At 31.1% G+C, this 18,086-nt stretch overlaps 1 protein-coding gene across 4 annotated transcripts in view; it reads left to right on the top strand.

Annotated features, from left to right (window-relative positions):
- The window catches only part of app (Palmitoyltransferase app), a 68,465-nt gene that overhangs the window by 47,987 nt on the left and 2,392 nt on the right, over nt 1-18,086 (top strand). The window lies entirely within an intron of this gene.

Raw genomic sequence — 18,086 nt, 5'->3', positions numbered from 1 at the left:
TTAAAAAAAATCGTTAAATTTTAGTATAATTAAGTGCAATTTTAAGTCGGTAAGGCTTACCACTAATTTTTGGCAATCTTTTTTTTGTTACCGGTATTTTTTTCATACATATCGTATATTCGCGCTTTTTTTTTGAAAGAGAAGCAAATGAGCAACACTTCCCACTCGCACTTTATTATACTCAATTTTAATGAGTTACAAAACTGCTGCAAACTAAATTTTTTTCTAAAGATTATAATTAAAAAGTTTTAAATTGTGGCAACGCATTGCAGAATTAATTTTGCAGATTAGAAAATAATAACTGTTTATAAAGAAAATTACGATCATACACCAACATCACTTAAAACTCGTCCATAGGCATGCCATTTTAATGATCTGTTGAGGCATCGGAACACCGAATACGGGACAAATACAGGACATTAAAATAAATACCGAACATTTGGCGTCCCGTATAAAATAAATAAATTACCAGGACAATAGATCAAAAAAGAGGACTGTCCCGTATAATACAGGACGGATGGTCACCGTAGTTATAGCACATCTTAAAGCCTACCATCGCTGCTAGCGACCGCACAGATTTCAACGTCAACGGCTTTGCAACGTTTTTTTTGTCAATGTGTCCATATTTGAAGATAATTTGTGCTATGTGAAGCTGCGGTTTATGGCATTGAATTACTTAAAAATCGCTAAAAAGTAATAATCTATGTATTTCTTGGACCCGTAGATCCCTTATAACATTCTATGTCACTTACATTGTGCATACATACTCGGCTGAATCCTTTCCATTTTTATTTGCATTAGTCTGGGAAAGTTTGGCAAAATATTTCGCAGCTGTCAACTTTTGACACATATGTACATACATACATACGCAATTAGGTAAATAAAATCAATTTTGTTGGCAGCGTTGATGTTTTATGTAAATAATTTGCCCTCGAGGCATCGAACTCCTTCCTTTTAACCGTCATCAATTCTGATAGCAGGTGTAATTAACGAAGAGTTAATACAACGTAATCGAAGTACCAAAAGAACACAAGAAAAGAAATTTGTTCGATTCAGATTACGTTTTGAAAAAATAGTTCGGATATTATAGGTTAGTTTGAACTGGCATTACGTTAAGTCTACGCTAACTACACCACTTTTCGAAAAACCATAAAAATAGAAAGATCCCTCAAAATTGTTTATTAGGTCTATTTTATGATAGGAAGATGGTTCACTTGCAGTAACAATTTTTTGTTGGATCGATTGTAAATATCCTTGGACATAAAAGTCAAATAAGCCATAAAGCACTAATTTGTATATATAAAGTCTTGATTAACGTTTCACTTAGGCTGATTATACATACATATGTGAATTAACCACTTGGTACACAGGAAGCAGCTCTCATTTAATAAGTAATACAATTTGTTGAAGCTCCCACAGCAACTGAAATACTGCCATTTTTTACTTTTTACTAATTGTATTTTCTACTGGCCCAAGTGACACCACAAAACATGCATAAATGTTCAGGTGGTAAACATAAAAATTATAACGTGTATTATGTTGAAATCATTGCTGTAAAGTTAATAAAAGAAAATGTTATTTTAAGCAGATTGTAAGTTCCTTTAAGGTTACCTTTTGTTGTTTAAAAAATTCGTATATTTTTTTAATTAAGTACTATCTAGTATTTGGGTATGTAAATAATACAGTTACAAGGTAAAACCAGCGGCAATATTCAAAATATATACNTAAAAGAAAATGTTATTTTAAGCAGATTGTAAGTTCCTTTAAGGTTACCTTTTGTTGTTTAAAAAATTCGTATATTTTTTTAATTAAGTACTATCTAGTATTTGGGTATGTTAATAATACAGTTACAAGGTGAAACCAGCGGCAATATTCAAAATATATACATACATATATATTGTTTGTTAACTACAGAGAGAGAGAGAGCAAATCCAGTTAAATAATATTAAGTGAACTTTAAAATTCAATGTGATACATATGTCTGTGGAATCACCATTTTACTGATAAAATACGCTTCTTATGCATTCCTTCGAAGACGTATGAAATACTTATTTAATCAATTCATTGCCACGATTGGAGGGACACTGTTTTTTTTATTCACAGTGTAATACAGCGAACTAGACATTAACGTTGCCTCTTTATTTAATAATAATAATAATAATAATAATTTGGCGCTTACACATATGTATGTTAGTGTTTGGTCGAGCTTATCCTCCGATTTGTGGCTTGCGCCTTGATGTTGTCCACGACCAAGGGGAGAGACCTACAGTTTTACGCCGACTCCGAATGGTGATTGTATTTTTATGATATGCTGTTTTTCATGGTAGAAATACAATCGGAGGTTTGCCATTGCCTGCCGAGGTTAAGAAAAAACCTTTTTTGCTATATTTTTTTGCGATGTTGCTTTGACCAGGACTTGAATCCAGGCTCAGCGGAGTGGAAGCGCGCACTGCTTACCACTACACAAAGCTTTGTGTTTATATGCATACATCCTTACATACATACATACGTGCATACATATGTACATATATATGTATATATATTTTTGGTTCGTTTAAAAAGATTTTCTACTTAAAATCGCAATTTGAACAAGCCAAATGTCTTTTGTTTTTGAAGGAGATGACTACTAACAATAAATCAAAAAGTTTGTTTCACACCAACTCCAATATTGAGTAAAATATATTTTAATTTTATCCAAATAAGCAACGATGTAGTTAAATGGTCAAAGACATATGGGAGAGATTCACAAGACGCGTTAAGGGCATCCACACACCTATGCGATTCTGTCGCAACGAATTCGCACCGTTTTTGATGCTACAGACATTACTGCTTCGCAAACGCAAGTTCGCGCGCATCTGTGCGATTTTATCGCAGTAAAATTGTGGTTTTCGTCAGCAAATGGGTGAATGTTGAAAAATTTAACAAACCATTAAAAGTAATATTTTTATTGACAAAATTGCTCGGGCGGCCTTTCTTGCAGCAGTACGACTCGAAACAAAATAAGTTAATGCATCAAAGGAATTTCTGGTAATTCAGATATTGCAGGCACATCAACGCGTCAAGTGTTTGTCATTTAGGTGACAGCACGAAATCTTGATCAACGACCAAGAGAGAACAAACAAATATCTTTACTTTGCGGCAGTCAGGTAGCTCTCAAAGCCTTACACCTTTCACATACATTTCTATGTATGTATGTATGTATTTTTTAGATAGTTCAGTCAAAGGAAAACTGTGGCTGAGTGGTTAGAGGTGCGTATTGCCTTTCCGTTCGCTCCCTCTTCCCTGCAACATCTAAATTAGAGAAAGTTTTTCTAACAGCGGACGCCCCTTGGCAAACCTCCCAAGTGTATTTGCTGCCTTGAAAAAGCTTCTCATAAAGCTATTTGCCGTTCGAATTCGGCGTAAAATTGTAGGTGCCTCCATTTGTGTTATGACACTTAACAAAAGTGTAAGCCCCAAACTATTTCGATTATGTATGCATATTTCTGTGTTCGTATGGAATAGTAGCTTATGTCGAAAGGCTGGCTTTAGTATAATGCGGCATTCGCAGCATACGATTGCAAATCACGCACTGGCGCCGAGCGGTTGAAGAACTTTTGGCAAATATACATACATACAAGAAATAGTTCCGATACTATCAAGTCAATATTCTTATTAAGTCCCTTCAAAAAAATTCCTTGTATTTAGTTAAAAGAATAAAGGGAATGCCGCATTATACTAAAGCCAGCTTCGCGACATAAGCTACTATTCCATACGAACACAGATTTATTTTTGAGTATTAAATATGAGACAACGAAATCTCCCTGTATAAGATGTGTCCTCCGTTACGACATACATATATTCATCATTTAAGTTTTATTAAGATCTGATATTAAAGGATAGTTCTCAGATAGATCATGTGCGAGAAAAGCAAAACATTCGATGCAGTGCTGATTTCAGTATACGATAAAGAGTACGTCTTTTAACAACCATTAATTTTATAAACCACATCATGTGTTTCGGGCGCTTCCTTCAATTTACAATGATTTTTTAGATACAAATCATGGTGAAATAAATATATTATTTTTCACCATGGATACAAATTTTATTAATAAACAGTTATGTATTTAAAATTTCAATACGCTCAGAATTTCAAAAGTGTATTGACTCGATTTTGTTTTCAAATCGGAGTTTTCTTTCTCACATCGGTTAGAAAACAGGTATAAACCAGGGACCGAAAATAATCGTTATCATGAAAGATTTTTATTTAAAAATCATTGTGTAATCGCTATTTTTCGATTTGTATACTTAATCATTTTTAATCGTTATTTTATGATTTTTATTTTTTCGGACAAAAATAATCGTTATTCTTCGATTTAATTTTTTTCGATAATTTTTAATCGTTATCTTATGGTCTTTATTATTTCGATCAAGTATAATCGTTATTCTTTGATTTTAATTTTTTCGATAATTTTTAATCGTTATTTTATGATTTTAATTTTTTCGATCATACTTTCAGGGTTAGTCTTGTCTGATCGTAGAAAACCAAAAAAAACTTGGAGTGTTGACAATTAAAGCAACAAACGTAGACCTGGGAACCACAAAAAAAGTTCAGCAATAAAATTAAAATAAAAATTCTTTGATTTTTTGCAGGTGATTGCATTATTGATACCAGTGATGGGCACACTTTTATTTACTAAAAATTAAATGCTAAATATTTAAGTATTTATGTTTTAGTTCCACCAAAGATAACACCGCGTACAAAAGTACATTGAGACTTTGGCTTCACTAACTACCGTGTACACAAATATTTCGGTATTCTCGGGGCTACTTCGGCATTTTTGAGACTATTTCAGGATATTCAGATATAATTTAGGGACTATTTCGAGATTTTCGAGACTACTTTGGGGTTTCTAGACATTTTTACCATTCTAGGGACTATATAGGTTTTTTCGAGACTAAATATATTGGTAAATGTGTGCGTATATCAATAAAAATATCGATCATTAATATCGATTAGTGTATCGATAACAATATTGATAAATATAAATATAAAAATATCTATTAGTATATTGATAAATTTTTCGATAAAAGTATCGATTATTATATCGATAACAACTACAATTATTATATAGATAAATATGTCGATAACAATATCGATTACTGTATCGATAACAATATGGATAATCATACCGATCATACCGATTATAGCATCGATAACAATATCGATAAATATAACAATTGCAAAATAATTAAATTTGTCGATAAACATATCGTCATCAAGATCGACAAATATAACAAATATTTCGAAATAGTCCCGAAAATCATGACATAGTCCCGGGAATCCCGAAGTAGTCTTGAAAATTTCGAAATAGTCTCGATTCAATTTTTCCTAAATCATAAAGTATTTAGTAAATATAAATACCTTAGTACCTTAGTGAAAGTATTTTGCATCTCCAAAGTACCCGAGTACTTTGGACTAGATTCTTTAGCGCTTTTACTTTAGCATCTATCAGTATTTTTTTATTTGAGTATTTAGCAACTCCAAAATACCTAAGTCTTGTTTACTTGAATATTAAACATCTCCAAATATTAAGTATTTTAGTATTTAGTACCCAAACTGGTATATTAAATACGAAAATACTCAAGTATGCCCATCATTGGATACCATGTATGTGTGTACATATATACATACATATATGAACGTACTTGTAACAAAAATTTTTAAGTCAAATCTGTGCACATTCGATTTACACCTTATAAAAAACTACGAATAACTGTTATTTTTGATCGAAGAAATAAAAATCACATAATAACGATTAAAACTGATCGAAAAAATAAAAATCACAAAATAACGATTAATTTGTGATTTTTATTAAAAAAATCATAACGGTTACGGTCCCTGGTATACACACCTCCCTCATTTGACGCGAAGTGAAAAAATTTTGCTTTTCTTTATAGAGCCCGTTTTAAATTTGAATTATTGTTCGCTTCCGTTTCGGTCAATCGCGCAAATTAATTATTAAAAAAATATCGAAAGAAAACAAATTTTGTTTACCTTTGAATACGGTTTCAGCGAGGGCTCTATAAAGACACAGGTATAAACTTTTTTGAAAGATATATGTGTTGAGTCAAATCAGTTTATTCATAACTAATTGTTTCCCAATCACGAAAAACAATTTGTTCAAAATTTTCAATAGACGTTCGCTTTATTGTACCAATCGTGTGGCTACAAAAAAAAAAAAAAATTCATCCCAATTTCTTTATTTTGTACCAATAGTCCTTAAAGCCCTATGACAGTGCCCCGAGGTCCGAAATTAAGCATGACTTGTCTAATTGTATTTGAAAATAATTGAATACCATGCGAAAAATGGGCACATGTCCAATTTTCAACTCCATTCCATTCACATTCTTTCCAATTGCCTAATCATTTACCTACCAGCTACATGCACTGCAAATCATTTTTTGCGCTTCGAAACAGGAAATCATAAAACTATGCTTTTAGAAACAATATGCACTTACTTAATTACATATCAAATTTTATTATTAGACTCAAATAATTACTTTTCATATCTATTATCAATGGTTTATTCATTTAATTGCGTTTAGTTATTGTCGCCCGTTAAACATTTTTATATTCGTTGTAACTATTCTCTGTCTCTTTCTCGTTATTTTTGCATTCCGTCCTCTCACGTCGCCATGTTTTATATATCTTTAAATCTTTTGTAAAAAATCTTCGCTCTAAATAAATGTCGAGTCAAATCGTAATAAGCCGCGACGCGCTTAAAACAATCAAAACATGAAACGCACTAGATTGGGTGAGTTGGTTTGTAATAATAATAAGTTTTTCCAAATGATATAACACAGAAAAAAAAAGAAATCTATACTTGCATAACAGTTAGTTGCGAATTACTAGATAATATTGATATTTGTAACGTTTACTTTATCTGGTAGTATATAATTGCATAATTGCATACAAATATGTATTTAATGGAGTTCTTTTTTTTTTTTTGTTTTTATGTTTCAACTAAAAATGAGCTTTTTTTGTATAGTTTGGCGATTTTCGTTAGCAAATTTTCTAATTGTTTATTTAAATATTCTGATTTGCATTTACTTGAATTTTTTGCACGTTACCGTAAATCTTGGCCACTACCGTTTTGCCAGTTATAACCGTTTGCTTAAATTTTTTTTTGGTTTTACTTTGCCATTCACACAATCTATATATTTATACACAAATGTTCATATGGGTATTTTATTTGTTTGGTAACATTTTGCTGATTCACAAAACGCTCCGAACTGTGTTAAAAGTATCGAAATTTGTTTTTGCCTAAAAACTAAAATGTATGTATATATATTAGGGTGGTCCAAAAACAGTAAAGCCGGAATTGTAATGCTCTCACCCCCCTTGTTCTATATCGAAAAAAGTATAACCCTCAAAAAATATTTGGAGGTCGCTCGAAGCGCTCAAAGCTTTTCATGTATTTTTATATGAAAAAAAAAGAATTTTTCGTAGAATTGGTATAGAATTCTTGAAAATCAATATTTTTCGATCAGAAAACTCTGTTTCTCTTCAGGAGACTTTCAGTAATAAAACCCAATTGTTTACTTAAACATTTTTTAATACTAACGGTATTTTATTGGACTCCCCATTGCATTTTTCGGGGTTTTTGTGGGTTTTTGGCGGACCTATAAATTAAAGTTGCGATGAAAAAATTGTTAAATAAACAATTGAGTATTATTATTGGGAACCTCCTACAGATAAACAGACTTGTCCAATAGAAAAATATTGATTTTTAAGAATTCTATACCATTTCTACGAAAATTGGTTTTTTCCCCATATAAAATACATGGATTACAGACAATTACATTTAGTATTTACAACTTCCGTAAAAACCGGTATTTGTTACCATTAGCCCCGGACATTTCCGTCATGACAAACTTACATAGTTTGGAAACAGACCTATTTTGTTCTACGAATGACAATGCCGAAATCGGTTTGTCTCCAAACCAAGCTTGACAAGGATGAAGCAAATTCGTTCCACAATACATCATCTTTTCACCTTTTCGCAAGAATCAACAAACACGAAAAACATCAATTTCTCCTAAAAGACTCAATCAAGGCACATTGAACAGGTAGTGTCTGTAGAGCCGCTGACTTGATTTATTTTTTTTTTTCAAATTATTTGGTCCCTAAAATGTCAAATATTTCTAATTTCTTCTTATAAAAATTCTAAATTATTAAAATCTATTTGCATGTGAAACCTTATTCCATACAAAACAAGCGATTGAATGCATCTTTTTGGAACGTCACCCAACTCAGCAGCACAAATGCTGATTAATGGGCCTTGCAAAGGATAGATCAATTCTTCGAGAAGCAAACAAATTTACTAAGAAATAAAGTTGCAACATTTATTAAGTTCTCTAATTTAATTTTTTTTATTTTTTTACATACCTGAGGCAACAACAAAATACACGTAAATGTTGTTTTTGCTCTAATGTCTGTTTGATATGCCTTGGACTCAATGTTTTTTTCTTTGCCCGTATCTCTTTTGTGTTCTATTCAAAAATAAAGGTAAATGGTGAGAAAATTCTGTGCTCGTTTCTTAAAATGTCACACTCTTGTAAGACATGGTACTGTCCAAGGCACATTAAATAAGGTAGAAGTGATTTTGACATTTCTCTCTTTTGAACACTGGCTGTAATGTCAAATGATGAATAACTTTTAACCCTTTTCAAGTTGGCATTTTCTATTTTTCATTAAAAATTCAATTTCCTGCTGTGCGTGCATTTATAGATACATATACAAAAATTAAAAGGAGCAGGAACTACGAGCGTTGCGCTGGGTGTGGCAAGAGCCAAGAAGTTAGAGCGCTGCGATACTTTAAGGCGCCTAGTTGCGAAATACATCTTAATTAAAAAATTAAGACAATGGAAGACACTATAGCGGATCTTACCTCCCAGTTAAACGAGGCTAAGTCTTTAAAAGACTCCTTTGAAAAAATTTTCACTAAAGGACTGTTAAAAAACTATCAAGAAATTGTTAGAGTTAAGTCTTCATACAAAATTTAGAAGAAAACAGTAGATAATTTTTTATACTAATTGCTGGATGTTTTTTAGAATTAAATATTTAAACAAGAAACTAAACGCGCAAAAACATTGGGTAAATAAAAACAAAAAAAAAATATTTAAAACAGTTTCATAAAACATTTCTTTCGTTTTATTCACATGGGGCCTCCTTTATGAGGTATTCGTTTACGTCCATATATGATGCGAATGCAATTAAATTCTTTGAAGGTAATATCTATTGAAGTAATTCTTAAAATTAATATACGTACATATGTATGTATTTATGCTGACGTGTTTTAATTGATACTAATTTGTAGCAAACATAACACTCACACCTCAAAGGGTTAATTTGTTTGTTTACAGTTTTTTGATATTATAACTAGCTGCAAGAGAGTTCGACCTAGTTGTCCCTTCTATCTTATTAAATATGCCTTAGTACCCTAAAAAGGAGCCAACCTGAGTTGTCAATCACACCATGATTCAATAATAGAAAGGTTTTGTAATAAAACAGTCTTCTCGCTCCCACACATAAAATCGGCTCCTTTACTTGTGCAGAATGTTGCTTACTCTACAGTTTCTAATGATATTAGTAGTAAAACCAAAAATTCCTCATACTAAATATTCGTTGGCATCAGCTTCGTTTGCGTAAATTTCTGGAACAAGTCTAGAATAGTGACCGTTTAGCTATAAAATAACCGAAAGTGCCAATTGATAGAACTTTTTACGCTGATTACAACGATACCAAATTTATTTGGCGCAGGTAATAAACAAAGAAGATATAAGAGGTTTATTTGCTTTGTTTACTTATATTTTTTATTATCACTTAATTCTTAAAACCCAAAAGTAGATAGTGACAAAATATGTAATATCGAATTAAAAGTAATAACTTGAACTTTCTAAATAATATAAATTTCTTTACCATTAATCATGCAGTTTTTTTCAAAAAATAGTTTTTCATGAAAAAATAACATATGTTCGTTTTTTAGTGGTTTTGGTTTAAATATATAAAAAGAATTTCAATTATGTATATCAGCTGAAAGATAAATTGATTATCTTTATGGTTAATCGGTTATGTGGTTCATAAGATATTAATGTTTAAAAAAAATCAAGGAATTTAATTGTAATCTTCTAAAACGTCTTTATATTTTACTTGCGCCAAATAATTTTGGCATGGTTAAAATGAGCATAAAAAGTTCTATTGATCTGCATTTTTCGTTTTTGCATAGCTGAACGGTCGGTATTCTAGATTTCTTCCAGCAAATGACAAATAACTGAGATGAAAAATGCATATTTTTATGTATTATTTAGTATTTCCATTATAACACCAAATATATTGCAAATTCGCATAGAATTAATAATACATCTTTACTTCTAATTGTATACTTTGCGTACTTTTTGTAGTACCTTTCTACTACCGTTTTCGCAAAAGGCGATCACATTCTTCCCCTTTCTCCTACTTCCAAAATACAAATCTAGATAAATTAGTGTCAAATTTTAGCTGTCACAAATTACACAACCTTGTATTATTGAATCATGCCTTGGTACTATCTTATTTTGATTTTGACGCATTTCAGTGTTGATTCTTTTACTTTTAGTTGCCTTTGCTTTTTGTTTTCTCTCAATTTAATTTTTTATAATTTTCGAAAACAAAGAATAAAGTTTGAAATAAAGTGAGCAATAAAAATTTTGAATTTGCTCACTAAGCAAACGTTAATTTTTCGGCTTTTGAAAATTAAATAAGTTGTCTGCAAGATGGTTTGTTTAAAAACATACGTATACATAAGTTATGGTTTATGGTGTATGAAAATATTTCTTTACCCTTACAATAAGCCTTTTACTTTGGGCAACACTGAAGTTTTTCAAATAAGGCAGATAGGAATATGCGCTCCCTGACAAGACAATAACTGTAATAATTGTACCAAGCTTGTAAAACAAAAAACCACATTCTCTACCCTTTGAAGTTTTTCAGAAGACATGGTTGCCCTGAACATCAGATGGTTGCTTAAAACGGTAATATTCTGAAATGCGGGTGCTAGACAAGGACAAGAAGGCAAAAGCATGTCCCTTTTACAGGGTTGAGTGTAACATAAAATGCATTCTGCACCGTGGAAGGACAACATTCTTTGGAAGAAACATAATCACGATTAGTTGTGACGTTTTTTATATATGTAAATTGTTATTTTGCTTAAATTTCCCATTTCCTCTTAAATTTAGAATGTAAAGATAAAGTGGCAAGGCCTCCATTGCACAGTGAAACAAAATGAAAACACGTACATACATAATAATATGTACATTTCGCACATTTGCTGCAAGACTGTCATAATCAAAAATAAAACTCAGTGCGTGTAGTCCCTACGCGCGGAAGAAGTGAAACTTTATAGAAGAAATTCCAGAAAGAAAGCAGTATGCGATATATGTACNTACGCGCGGAAGAAGTGAAACTTTATAGAAGAAATTCCAGAAAGAAAGCAATGTGCGATATATGTACGTATGTACATAATGTACATATTTTCTAATACACAAAAAACGTATTTTTTTTAATTTTTTTAACGACCTTTATTTTTTATTTTTTATAACTAACTGCAAAGTTTAATTGTTATTTGTGGCTGAGAAAACATGCATATCTACAATATTAACTAGTAGATTGTGGTGACTAAAGTAAGTTATGAAATGTTTTATTTCAATATTATTAATATTTCTGGAAAAACCTGCATCAATGGTAGTCGCTCCTTTGGTTGTTGGATCATTTCTACCATTACTCATTTCCAGTTAAAATTTTTCTTTAAAAATTTGTGTCAGCTCATCAGATTCGGCCAGCGAAAAGTTGACGTTGAAATCTCCAGCGAGAATTACAGGTCGATCATAACAGTATACTTATCTTTATCTTCATCTTTATCATTCATCTTCATCGTCATCTTCATCTTCATCTTCATGTTTATTCGCGATACAACGAATAACTCAATATAACTAAATTTTGCTTAGTCCCCTGACAAGACATCGTTGTTGAGAAATTTTCCATAAAAAATGTTCAATAGATATAACGAGAAATTTCGAGCATGCAAATTTTCGGAATATGTTGACGGTTAGTCAGGTTACAAAAAAAAAAAAACCAAACAATAGTTTTAATGAATTCTTTCCAAAACCGTAAATTTTTCTTTGTATCGAGGTCTTGTTATTCTATAAATATAACTAAACTTTAGATATAACGAAGAATTTGATCAACCCTTTGACCTCGTTATATCGAGATTTCACTGTAATAAATTTACAAATTTAACACGGGATGACGGGTTTTCGTTCCAAATTACAAGAGCAAATGACTTCCAACTGAATGTGATTCCCCTGAAATGAAGAAAATGTCAAATTGTCTGTATATGCATGTATGTATGTATGTATGGACATGGGCGGGTAATTTATTTATTTTTTTTTTTTTGTCTATGCGCGTATAGCAAAGAAGGATTTGCCGAAGAAAATGGGAAATTTTCACTGTTGCACTATCTGGTGGAAGTTTTAAGCAAAATATAAGTGCAGAAATGGATTCCTCATACTACAAAACCTCTTATAGCATGTTTTTATACAAAATTTAAGCACTTCTTTATGACAATACAGCAAAATATATTTTCGCAATTTGACAAACTCCAAATTGATTTTAGACCCATGGTTACTTCGGCAAATTTGCCTAGGATTACACGTAGAATCCTTCTGTGCTATACACGCATAGTCAAAAAAAATTTCCCATACAAAGTAACGCGCCCTATTATACACATATTAAAAATGCCATAACTTCATTATTATTTTTTTTTTGNTTTTAAGCAAAATATAAGTGCAGAAATGGATTCCTCATACTACAAAACCTCTTATAGCATGTTTTTATACAAAATTTAAGCACTTCTTTATGACACTACAGCAAAATATATTTTCGCAATTTGACAAACTCCAAATTGATTTTAGACCCATGGTTACTTCGGCAAATTTGCTTAGAATTACACGTAGAATCCTTCTGTGCTATACACGCATAGTCAAAAAAAAATTTCCCATACAAAGTAACGCGCCCTATTATACACATATTAAAAATGCCATAACTTCATTAATTTTTTTTTTTTAAATCTAGTTCTTTTAGCAATAAATTGTTCTTTAAAAATAATTAGTGACCTAAAAATATCTTTTGAAATGAAACTAACCCGCAGACTTCTTGCAAGTTTATATTTTCTGTAAGAAAAAATTCTTTAATTTTTAAATTTTTTTGGCGATTTTATTTCTGAAAGAGAATTTCTGAGAAGAGAAAATTAACCTCAAGTTCTTTCCGAATCTGTATTAAAATCTAAAATTGCTCTTCGCGAAGTTTTGCAATGATGTTTTTTTTTTGTTGTTGTTATGAATATGTATGTTGTAAATTTCAAGATTTTAAATACATATCGCTCATTTACTGCAATAGTGTCATGACTCAAAACGGCAAAACTCGAGATAAAAATAATAGCGGAACGGATAATAAATTGAAGCAGATCTCTATTGGGATCACATCGTTGCTGTTGGATTTGCGTGCAAAATTTTTTTTGTGCGGATCCCGATTATTGCCCAAGAAAATACAGCTCGAGTTGCAACAGAGTTGCATTGGCTTCAGTTTATTCAGTGAAATCGCTGTAGAAATTTATCAGAAATGTGTAAACGAGTTTCCATACAAATTTTGACAGTTAATTTATAAGGTTTATACAATTATAAGTTTATACGGTTTATAATGCTTTTGTTTAGTTCACTCGCCAAGTGCTCTATGTAAAATTTTTTAATATGCAAAAATTTACAACCAAAATTTGGAGGTACTGTTGAAGTTGACAGAAGTTACCATTTTTTTTACTAGAAAGCGATCCCGTACTTTTCAGTGTTAAAGTATAAACAGAACCAAATCGCTGTGCGAATTTCGTCCGTCGAAACGATACTTTTAAATGGTACTCTCTCGCTCTGAGCGAATTTTTATTTTTTGACAATTTTATTCGTTTTAGTCCGAGAAATACGGGATTGCAGCTATTTTGTTCTAGTGAGATACTGGTAATCGATACCGCTATGAAATTTTAACTCAACATGGAAGAAGAAGTAGCGGTAATTTCTGCGTACTTAATTCAATTTTTGCATTTTTTGGTCTATGACGCTATTGAAGTAAATGAGTAATATATTTTTGTGAATAGTGCAGCCCTATTAATATTATTATTATTATTACTATATATATCCTATACATTCTATATATGTATATATATGTATATAGGCCCTATAGCCTAGTAAAGATGAATGTATCTAAATATACATACATACATATATGTGCATTTGGATTTGTATAAGAAATATTTTTAATATCAATAATACAACAAGAGCCCTGAAAGTGAGACAATGTTCGCGACTTCGTTGTTTATGGAAGGTAAAAAACATTCTCAATCAAAGTTGCAATTTACCTGAAATAAGCACATGTGTACATATTTATCTGCACATTTCCATCGCTTCACATTTCCAAAATTCGATCGACTATTGATTATTTGCGCAAATACTACATGTACTTACATATATGTATACAATAACTATTTTTTTCTTCATTCATTAGCTGAGGTACATAAAGTTACTTTATGCATTTTATATTTTCTCCTTTCTTTTCTTCCCTTGTACATATGACATAACTATGTATATGTTTTTGTGTTTANATGCATTTTATATTTTCTCCTTTCTTTTCTTCCCTTGTACATATGACATATGTATATGTTTTTGTGTTTTTGTATTTGGTATTTGTTTGGACCAAATGAAATAAAATACTTATTACCGAAAACCAAATTTAATGAACCTTGGTGAGAGAGTAAACACTGTGTCTAAAATTTCCGCTAAACATTTAGGCAATAAACTCATTTTACATACAAATGTAGGAATACGCCTAGTACATAGAAACTAGTGTGCATGCTTTTTAAAAGGTGTCAACAAAAGACTGAAATTAGTAGCTTCTTCTTTTTTTTTTTTAGAAATGCGTCGCCAAACGTTCATATATACCCCAGTAAAAGAATTATATGCGCGAAATGTTTTTCCTCATTTTCGCTCTATGAAAGAAGGGTAAAACTTTTTGCTGTATTCTATTTATCTCTATTTATTTATTTCAGTCTTGGAATACAGATCATTCTTACAGACTACTCAGCTAACACTAAAATTGCAAAACCTTATTTTCAGTGATGAAAAATCTTCAATATAGTTGATCCACAGATGCCCACCATAAATATTGGAGATTCATTCGGCTTCAATGGCAAACCTTGCACTTTGCGAAAGGAATCTCTGATTTAAAGTAAACAGAGTATAGCTTTGGAAAACAAATAAAATCTTTTCACTTTGGAAAAAATGAATATCCAGAAGAAAAAAAACGTTCTTTGGGCATTAAGATGGCAAATTTTTCGTTAATTTCGACTGACGATATTTGAAAGTTCCAGCGGTAAAACATTGTCCTCCTTACCGTGCGAACAACCAAATCGTTATTCGAGGAACAAAATACCTTCTTTTAGAGTAACTAGCTTCAAATATGCGCATTAATACCACTGGGGATTTTTTAGGATGTACTTCTCAACACGATTTTTACTTTTTCAAAACACAATGNTAATTTCGACTGACGATATTTGAAAGTTCCAGCGGTAAAACATTGTCCTTCATACCGTGCGAACAACCAAATCGTTATTCGAGGAACAAAATACCTTCTTTTAGAGTAACTAGCTTCAAATATGCGCATTAATACCACTGGGGATTTTTTAGGATGTACTTCTCAACACGATTTTTACTTTTTCAAAACACAATGATAACCAAGGCATATTCAACAAGGTAGAAGTGACAATTCAGTCGAGCTCTCTCATAGCTGACTGTACTGTCAACAAATGTAAACAAAAAAATTAACCCTTTGTTATGCAGTTACCATATTTGATAAAACTCAACGGCCCGTTGCTATAGTCAAAATAAAGTCGACTCCTAAAGTTAAAAGCAGCTTTTTGACATAACTTTCAATGGGATATCTGTCAAAAAAGGCGGCTTTTAACTTTAGAGTCGACTTTATTTTGACTATAACTGCCTGCTAATTTCTTTGAAATTAAAGTTTTTTTAGATATGAAAATTTTTAAAATCTCATTAGAATCAGCTTCATTTTAGGTACTGCCTTTTCGTTTTAATGTAAATGTGGAAATGCATACTTACACAAAATTACACACTTAGTGAAACACACTCATTTATAAACCCATTTCGGCAATTTTCTTGCTTTTACTATGTTTTACCCAACGTTTTTAAGCACTTATTTATTTTATTCAAATACTTGATTCTAAAGTATATTAGAGATTTAAAAAAAGGTTTGATTATTCTAAATTTACATCAGAACTTAACTTCAATAGTTCAGCTATTAAATTTTTGCAATTCGAAATTTCCTTTCCATTAAATTTATTAAAAGTTAATTTCAGTTTCTTTATGTCAACAAGGAATTCCGGTTTAGGTTTTGTTAGACCACCATTTGAAATTTGGTCTATCCATGTATATGAGTGGAAGATTTTCTCTTCATATTCGGTATAATAATTCCAGCACCTGGGAACAAACGCGTCCGCTTAGAAATACCCGGCTGCAATGGGCAACAAATAAAGTCACTGGCACTAAAATGGTCTTCGCGCACACGTGAAGAGTCTCCTAATGAAGCATTGATACTTCGGAGTTTTAAAATAACGCACAAATTTGTTGTCCTGGCTCACAAACACAACATACCGCCCGTAATTCCTTTTCATTTTATTATGTATTTAAAATCAGTCGCACAGCTCGCAATTGAAAATTTATATTAAAAAAATTAAAATTTTGAATAGTATAGGGTTAAGAGTTGACATTTTACTCGCAGCTCAAAAGAGAGAAATGTCGAAATCACTTCTACCTTGTTATGCCTTGATGATAACGTGTTGAAACTTAAATAAACCAAACTTCACAAATGGACGGAAATAATATAAATTTTACTACAAAAGGTCGGTAAAATATATGCCACAAAGCGTAAAGAAAAAAATAAAATTGTGCAATAGAAATACAATCCAATACCAACAAATAAAATTATCTTCAAAACTTTATTTTAAAGCACAGCTCGCAATTGAAAATTTATATTAAAAAAATTAAAATTTTGAATAGTATAGGGTTAAGAGTTGACATTTTACTCGCAGCTCAAAAGAGAGAAATGTCGAAATCACTTCTACCTTGTTATGCCTTGATGATAACGTGTTGAAACTTAAATAAACCAAACTTCACAAATGGACGGAAATAATATAAATTTTACTACAAAAGGTCGGTAAAATATATGCCACAAAGCGTAAAGAAAAAAATAAAATTGTGCAATAGAAATACAATCCAATACCAACAAATAAAATTATCTTCAAAACTTTATTTTAAATGATCGGTAACCTAAAACTTGTTTCTTTGCAAATGTATATGTAAATATTTCCTACGGAAATTACAACATAATGGTACAATTAAATTATGTTGTCATAAACTAAAGTATATTTTTTTTAAATTTGTTTTTATATTCTTTTGACCGAGTTAATGAATACAATTAGTGGGAAAAAACATCAAAGATCTAGTATTGGTTTTTCATTAACTAGTTGAAGTTGAACTATTGCACATATAATTCTTTCACTGGGTTACATACTTAAAATTTTGTCGAAAATATACATAGTTAATTTTGCAATACGTACCGTCGTTATTCTTATTGTTATTGAATTATGAACATGAATATCAAGTTAATTATGATTTTTCTATGTAAGTTCCACAACTGTAACATATTTACGAACGTTTAACGTGATGCATATTTTCCCTTACAATCACTTAGAGAGCTGTGGTTGGTACGCAGTTAGCAAAAGGCCAGTCAATTAAAATTATTTTTATTTTGCATATGATAAATATTGGACATTGACTTAGGGTTCGTGGTTAAATCACGAGTTGAACTATGAAATTATACAGCTTCGAAAGATCAACATTTTTGTGTACATGTCGTCCCCTCAAATGCAAAAAGCCGTAACCCACAT

This window comes from Rhagoletis zephyria, unplaced genomic scaffold (assembly GCF_001687245.7).
Source record: "Rhagoletis zephyria isolate East Lansing unplaced genomic scaffold, Rhagoletis_zephyria_1.1 Rzeph_scaffold_01289, whole genome shotgun sequence".
NCBI lineage: Eukaryota > Metazoa > Arthropoda > Insecta > Diptera > Tephritidae > Rhagoletis > Rhagoletis zephyria.
Note: the sequence above shows the minus strand (reverse complement) of the source record. Positions and strands in the feature narration are given on the sequence as shown.